The sequence below is a fragment of the Grammomys surdaster genome, unplaced genomic scaffold, assembly GCF_004785775.1.
Source record: "Grammomys surdaster isolate TR1022 unplaced genomic scaffold, NIH_TR_1.0 1036, whole genome shotgun sequence".
NCBI lineage: Eukaryota > Metazoa > Chordata > Mammalia > Rodentia > Muridae > Grammomys > Grammomys surdaster.
The window spans coordinates 2200569-2207418 of NW_021605455.1; the positions used below are offsets into that span (position 1 = coordinate 2200569).

The window sequence follows — 6850 nt, forward strand, 5'->3', positions numbered from 1 at the left end:
TCTGAGCCCCCATGGGGCCAGGTTAGTTGACTCTATAGGTCTTCTTGTGGTGTCCTTGTTCCATCTGGCTTGATCAATTCTATCCTCCACTCTTCCACAGGATTCCCTGAGCTCCATTGGATGTTTAGCTGTGGGTCTCTGCATGTTTTCATATGCTTCATTTAGAAGTGTCTCAGGAGACAGTTATGCTAGCTCCTGTCTACAAGCATGGCAGAGTATCAACAGTGTCAGGGACAGGGTATCTTACATGGGATATGTTTCAAGTTGGACCAGTCGTTGGTTGGCTGTTCCCTCAATCTCTGTTCCATCTTTAGTCCCTGCACATCTTATAGGCAGGGAAAATTCTGGGTTGGAGGTTTTGTGGGTTGATAGCCCCATCCCTCCACTGGAAGTTCCATCTGGCTACAGGAGGTGGTCAGTTTAGTCTCCATATCCCCTGTTGGCAGGAGTCTCAGCAAGGGTCATCCCCATAGACTCCCTAGAACCTCTCCCATCCCAGGTCTCCAGCTATATCCCAGAGAACCATTTCAATGAGAAAAATTTAAGTGACCAATACAGGTAGAATGTCTGTCTGTCCTGGCTATAAAAAATCTTTGATGCCTTATTTCAGTCTTTGGGGGATTTTTGGAGCCTCTACTAACTCAAATTCCTTCAACTCACTTGCTCTTTCTGGCTCATGAAAATTTTCTCTTGTGCTTAGAACATGCTTGTGTCTTCCCTCAGATCTCCATGGCAGTCTGCATTGTTCTTTGTACCACTAAACAGAGCCAAAGGCAAAGTCACACTCCTCTGGTAGGTAACAGATCACAGGCATGGTGTCCCAGAGAGCCTTTAATGGAGAACCTTGCAGTCCTGTCTGATGAGTAAATACCAATTTAAAATCAATTCTTAGTCTGAAGTTGCATTTCCCAGTTTGCTCACAAAATCACAATCAGCCAAATAAGCAGTTAATGTCATGTCTGGTTGTTCGGAGGCTGTTTAGAGTGGTTGTACTGATTAGAGATGCGGACCAAGCGTGTACCAACTCACAATTTATTCCCACCTTGCCTTTCCCTCAGGAGGTCTGTTCAATGGCAAAATAAATGAGATCCACTTTCTCCACTGTGATTATACCCTACTGACGAGTGGGCAGGAGTCCATTGGATATGAGCGTTGAATATTGTTGCTGCTCGTTAATCAGATTGAGCCATAATTTTTAAATTAAAGCCCAAGGGGCTCTGGTACTTGCCCATCTGTTTAAAGTCTCTCACTGCTGATGACTAACAATGTAATTATTTTCAATTGTCCACCGATGTCTTTGCTAGTTGGGAACTCAGTGGCTGGTGGGTTCAGAGGGGTCCTTAGAGAGTGAGGACTTGTCAGGACCTTCAGTGGGACAAACCTTAAAACCCCAGGATAAAGGGGATAGAATCCCTGGGACAGGTATTTCTGTTATCATTTTTGCTTTTGGAAACTTCTTGCAAGACAACTAAGAAAGCAACACCTACCAGCCTGGAACAAGGCTGGGGTTTGCTACTTCGATTTTTCCCTGGTTCCTCGTGTTGGCACACACCAGTCAACACTGCCCATTCCTCTTACCACCGAGAGCTTGGACTGGTTTCTGTCAGTGTGACAAAAAGCCGAGGTAAACAAGATATGGGAGGAAGTGTTTCTTTTGGTTCCCAGGTTCAGAGGGTTCAGTTTGTGGGTGTAGGAAGCAGATCATCATGGCAGGGAGCATGTAGCAAACCAAAGCTGCTTACTTCATGGCAGCTAGGAAACAGGAAGAGCGGTAGAGATGGAGAAGAAAGGGGCAGGTACACAATATACCCTTCAAGGCATGTCTCCTAAGACCTACTCACTCCAGTAGGCCCCACCTCGCAGGAGCAGCCTAAGGTAGGAATCCATGAATGGATTAATCATGAGGTCAGAGTCCTGTGATCCCGTCCCTCCCAAAGTCCCACCTCTGAATGACACTGGGGACCGAGCTTTCAATACATGAGATTTGCAGGGGACACATAAGATCTAAATTATAGCACAGCGTGCACAACATTACTTACGTAAAGGCGTGTAAGCATTTCAATTTTGAAAGTTCCCTGGGGAAGGCAGGGATGGCTTAATTTTGAGTAATGTGTTTTTTGTGGGGAGGTGATGTTATAGGTCAGGAAATGTTTTCCCGAACTTAGACTTCTGCCCTAAGTGTGCCTGCACCTGTCCACAGCAGGCCTCCACGCACAATGCTTCTTCTGCTAACAAATGTTTTGGCACAGACTCCATATCTTCACGTACCCACATGATTCATGGTCAGATTGATTTTTCAGATGTCTCTATATGGAAATGAGTACATTATTAAAATAGATTTTGTGCACTAAACTTCCCAGCGACTTGTCTCATTTCTGATATATTTCATCTTTGCTGTAGATGGAGTTTCAGTGAATAATGTCTCTTTAAAAAAACCCCAACAGCTTTATTGATATAAATTCATGTGTCATTCACTTCACCCACAGAAGTTCACAAGCCAATGTCGTTTGATCCATATTTGACGGATCTATATATCCATTACCACTGTCAAATTCCAGAACAGTTCACGCCCCTGAAAAAAACCCCATGTCCTTAGCACCCGTATCTTTCCCCACCTTACACTTGCTTCTGACAAACACTAACCTGGTTTCTACCTCAGCAGCTTTGTCTCTTCCAGATATTTCACATAATAGAGTCACACAATGTTTTCTTTCATTAGCATGTGCTCAAAATTCCCCAGCATCATAGGATGTACTGGTACTTTATAAATCTCTCCTCTCTGTCTCTGTCTCTCTGTCTCTCTGTCTCTCTCTCTCTCTCTCTCTCTCTCTCTCTCTCTCTCTCGTGTGTGTGTGTGTGTGTTGTGTGTGTGTGTTTGTGTGTGTGTAATTTAGTGTGTGTGCAGGCATGCACATACCATGGTTCATGTATGGTAGTTAAAGGATAATCTTTTTTTTTAATTTTTTTATTGGATGTTTTATTTACATTTCATATGTTGTCCCCTTACCCCATCCCCCACCCACCCGGGAACCCCCTATCCCCTTACCCCTCCTCCTTCTTCTCTGTGGATGTAACCCCTACCTACCCCCCCACTCCCACTTCCCCACCCCCTCAAAATTCCCACCCCCTGGGGCATCCAGCCTTCATGAGGTCAAGGATCTCATCTTCCACCTATGCCCAGCAGGGCCCTCCACTCTTACGGATTCAGCTGAAGCCCTGGATCCCTCCCTAAGTGCTCCCAGGCTGGTGGTTTAGACCCCGGGAGCTGTGGTTGGTTGGTATTGTTGCTCTCCTCATGGTGCCACAAACCCTTTCAGCTCCTTCAGTCTTCACTCTAACTCCTCCATTGAGAACCCCATTATCAGTTCAATGGCTAGTTGTGAGCATCTGCCTCTGAATATGTCAGACCCTTGAAGGCCTCTGAGGAGACATCCATATCAGGCTCTTATCAGCATGCACTTCCTGACTTCCACATCAGCATCTACCTTTGGTGATTGCACATGGGATGGATACTCAGGTGGAAAGGTCTTCAGATGGCCCCTCCTTCAGTTTCTGTCCCTCACTTTGTCTCCATATTTGCTCCCTTGAGTATTTTGTTGCTCCTTCTAAGAAGGACTGAATCACCCCCACTTGGTCTTCCTTCTTTATGAGCTTCATGTGACCTGTGAGTTGAATCTTGGGCATTTCAAGGTTCTGGGCTAATATCCAATAATCAGTGAGTGAATACCATGTGTGTTCTTTTGTGATTGGCTTACTTCACTCAGGATGATAATTTCTAGTTCCATCCATTTACCTAGGAACCTCTCGAATTCGTTGTTTTTAAAAGCTGAGTAGTACTCCATTGTGTAAATATACCACTTTTTTTAATCCATTCCTCTGTTGAAGGACATCTGGGTTCTTTCCAGCTCCTGGCTATATTATAAATAAGGCTGCTATGAACATAGTTGAGCATATGTCCTTGTTATATGTTCGAGCATCTTCTGGGTATATGCCTAGCAGTGGTATAGCTGGATCCTCAGGTAATGCTATGTCCAATTTTCTGAGAAACCGCCAGACTGATTTCCAAAGTGGTTGCACCATCTTGCAGTCCCACCAACAATGGAGGAGTGTTCCTCTTTCTCCACACCCTCGCCAGCATCTACTATCACCTGAGTTTTTAACCTTAGCCATTCTGATTGGTGTGAGATGGAATCTCAGGGTTGTTTTGATTTGCATTTCCCTGATGACTAAGGATACTGAACATTTCTTTAGGTGCTTCTCGGCCATTCAAGTTTCTTCCGTTGAAAATTCTTTGTTAAGCTCTATACCCCATTTTTTTAAATAGGGTTATTTGGTTGTCTGGAGTCTAATTTCTTGAGTTCTTTGTATATATTGGATATTAGCCCTCTATCAGATGTAGGATTGGTAAAGATCTTTTCCCAATTTGTTGGTTGTCGTTTTGTCCTATTGACAGTGTCTTTTGCCTTACAGAAACTTTGCAATTTTATGAGGTCCCATTTGTCAATTCTTGATCTTAGAGCATATGCCATTGGTGTTCTGTTCAGGAACTTTTCCCCTGTGCCCAAGTATTTGAGGCTTTTCCCCACCTTCTCTTCTATTAGTTTCAGTGTATCTGGTTTTATGTGGAGGTCCTTTATCCACTTAGTCTTGAGCTTTGTACAAGGAGATAAGAATGGATCAATTTTCATTCTTCTACATGTTGTCCTCCAGTTGAACCAGCGCCATTTGTTGAAAATGCTGTCCTTTTTCCACTGGACAGTTTTAGCTCCTTTGTCAAAGATCAAGTGACCATAGGAGTGTGGGTTCATTTCTGGGTCTTCAATTCTATTCCATTGATCTTCCTGCCTGTCTCTGTACCAATACCAGGTAGTTTTTATCACTATTGCTCTGTAGTACAGCTTGAGGTCAGGGATGGTGATTCCTCCAGAAGTTCTTTTATTGTTGAGAATAGTTTTCACTATCCTGGGTTTTTTGTTATTCCATATGAATTTGAGAATTTCCTTTTCTAACTCTGTGAAGAATTGAGTTGGGATTTTAATGGGGATTGCATTGAATCTGTAGATTGCTTTTGGCAAGATGGCCATTTTTATTATATTAATCCTGCCAATCCATGAGCATGGGAGATCTTTCCATCTTCTGAGATCTTCTTCGATTTCTTTCTTCAGAGACTTGAAGTTCTTGTCATACAGGTCTTTCACTTGCTTGGTTAGATTCACACCAAGGTATTTTATATTATTTGCAACTATTGTGAAGGGTGTCATTTCCCTAATTTCTTTTTCAGTCTGTTTATCTTTCATGTAGAGGAAGGCTACTGATTTGTTTGAGTTAATTTTATATCCAGCCACTTTGCTGAAGTTGTTTATCAGGTTTAGGAGTTCTCTGGTGGAAGTCTGGGGGTCACTTAAGTATACTATCATATCATCTGCAAATAGCGATATTTTGCCTTCTTCCTTTCCTATTTGTATCCCTTTGACTTCTTTTTGTTGTCTAATTGCTCTGGCTAGGACTTTCAGTACTATATTGAATAGGTAGGGGGAGAGTGGACAGCCTTGTCTAGTCCCTGATCTTAGTGGGATTGCTTCAAGTTTCTCTCCATTTAGCTTGATGTTGGCTACTGGTTTGCTGTAAATTGCTTTTACTATGTTTAGGTAGGAGCCTTGAATTCCTGATCTTTCCAAGACTTTTATCATGAAGGGAAAAAATATGGAACGTTTCACGAATTTGCGTGTCATCCTTGCTCAGGGGCCATGCTAATCTTCTCTTTATCGTTCCAATTTTAGTATATGTGCTGCCAAAGTGAGCACGTTAAAGGATAATCTTGAGAGTTGATTCTATCCTCCTTCTTTGTCTGAACCAGGGACCTGACACAAGTCACCAGCACTGTGTACAAGCCTCTCTACCTGCTGAGCCATCTTACTAGCCCATAATTTCTTTTTAATTGATGGATGATGCTCCATTGTATGGATGTTACATGCTCAATTGTTGAGCACTTAGGTTGTTCCTGCTTCTTGGTTACCATGAGCACCGCTACTCTGATGATATTCATGTGCATGTGTTCATATAAACATACTTTTCAGGTCTGAGTCAGACAGTAACTCTCCCCATAACTTTGTAAAGCAACTATTGAGCTAGTTTTCAAAAGATGGACACATTTTCACGAGTATCATGGAATATCCCTACTTGTCTGCATCTTTCAACACTTGCTGTTTTTCTCCTTGTGGTTTATTTCGCAACATTACATGAATCTGCGGAAAAGTTTATGGAGTTCTACAAAGAACTCAACTGCAATTCTAACAGGGTTTGCACCACAGTAGTTCTATCTACTGTGACTAATACAGTATTAACAACGTTAAGTCACACAGTCCATTGACACGGGGCATTTCCATGTCCATTTATTGATTTTTAATCACAATAATAGTTTGTAATTTTCAAAGTATAAAATTTTCACGTTTGGCTAAATTTATTCCCAAGTGTTTTTTCCTGTTAAGAATATTTATTGCCATTTTTATTTTTATGTGTGTGTGCACACACATGTACACATGCACATCATATGTCTGAGTACCTGCAGAAGCCAGAAAAAGGCTCCACAGACAATTATGAGCTATGTGATGTGGATGCTGGGAACCAAGCTTGGATCCTCTGAAGAATACAAAGCACTTTAGCCTCAGTGTTGAGTTATCTCTCTAGGTCGTTTCACTCTTTCTGCTGTTGTCAATGAAGACTCTCCTCTCCCCTGCCCTCTCCTCCCCTCCCTTCTCCTCCCCTCCCTTCTCCTCCCCTCCCCTCTCCTCCCCTTCTCCTCCCCTCCCCTCTCCTCCCCTTCTCCTCTCCTCCCCTCTCCTCCCCTTCT

General features: G+C 42.9%; 1 protein-coding gene and 1 non-coding gene across 3 annotated transcripts in view; one reads left to right on the plus strand and one right to left on the minus strand.

Moving 5' to 3' along the window:
• The window catches only part of Loxhd1 (lipoxygenase homology domains 1), a 160437-nt gene that overhangs the window by 58999 nt on the left and 94588 nt on the right, over positions 1-6850 (plus strand). The gene's annotated exons all lie outside the window — the stretch shown is intronic.
• On the minus strand, positions 5698-5804 carry LOC114634643. The gene has a single exon (XR_003713362.1). It is a non-coding gene; the product is annotated as a U6 spliceosomal RNA (small nuclear RNA).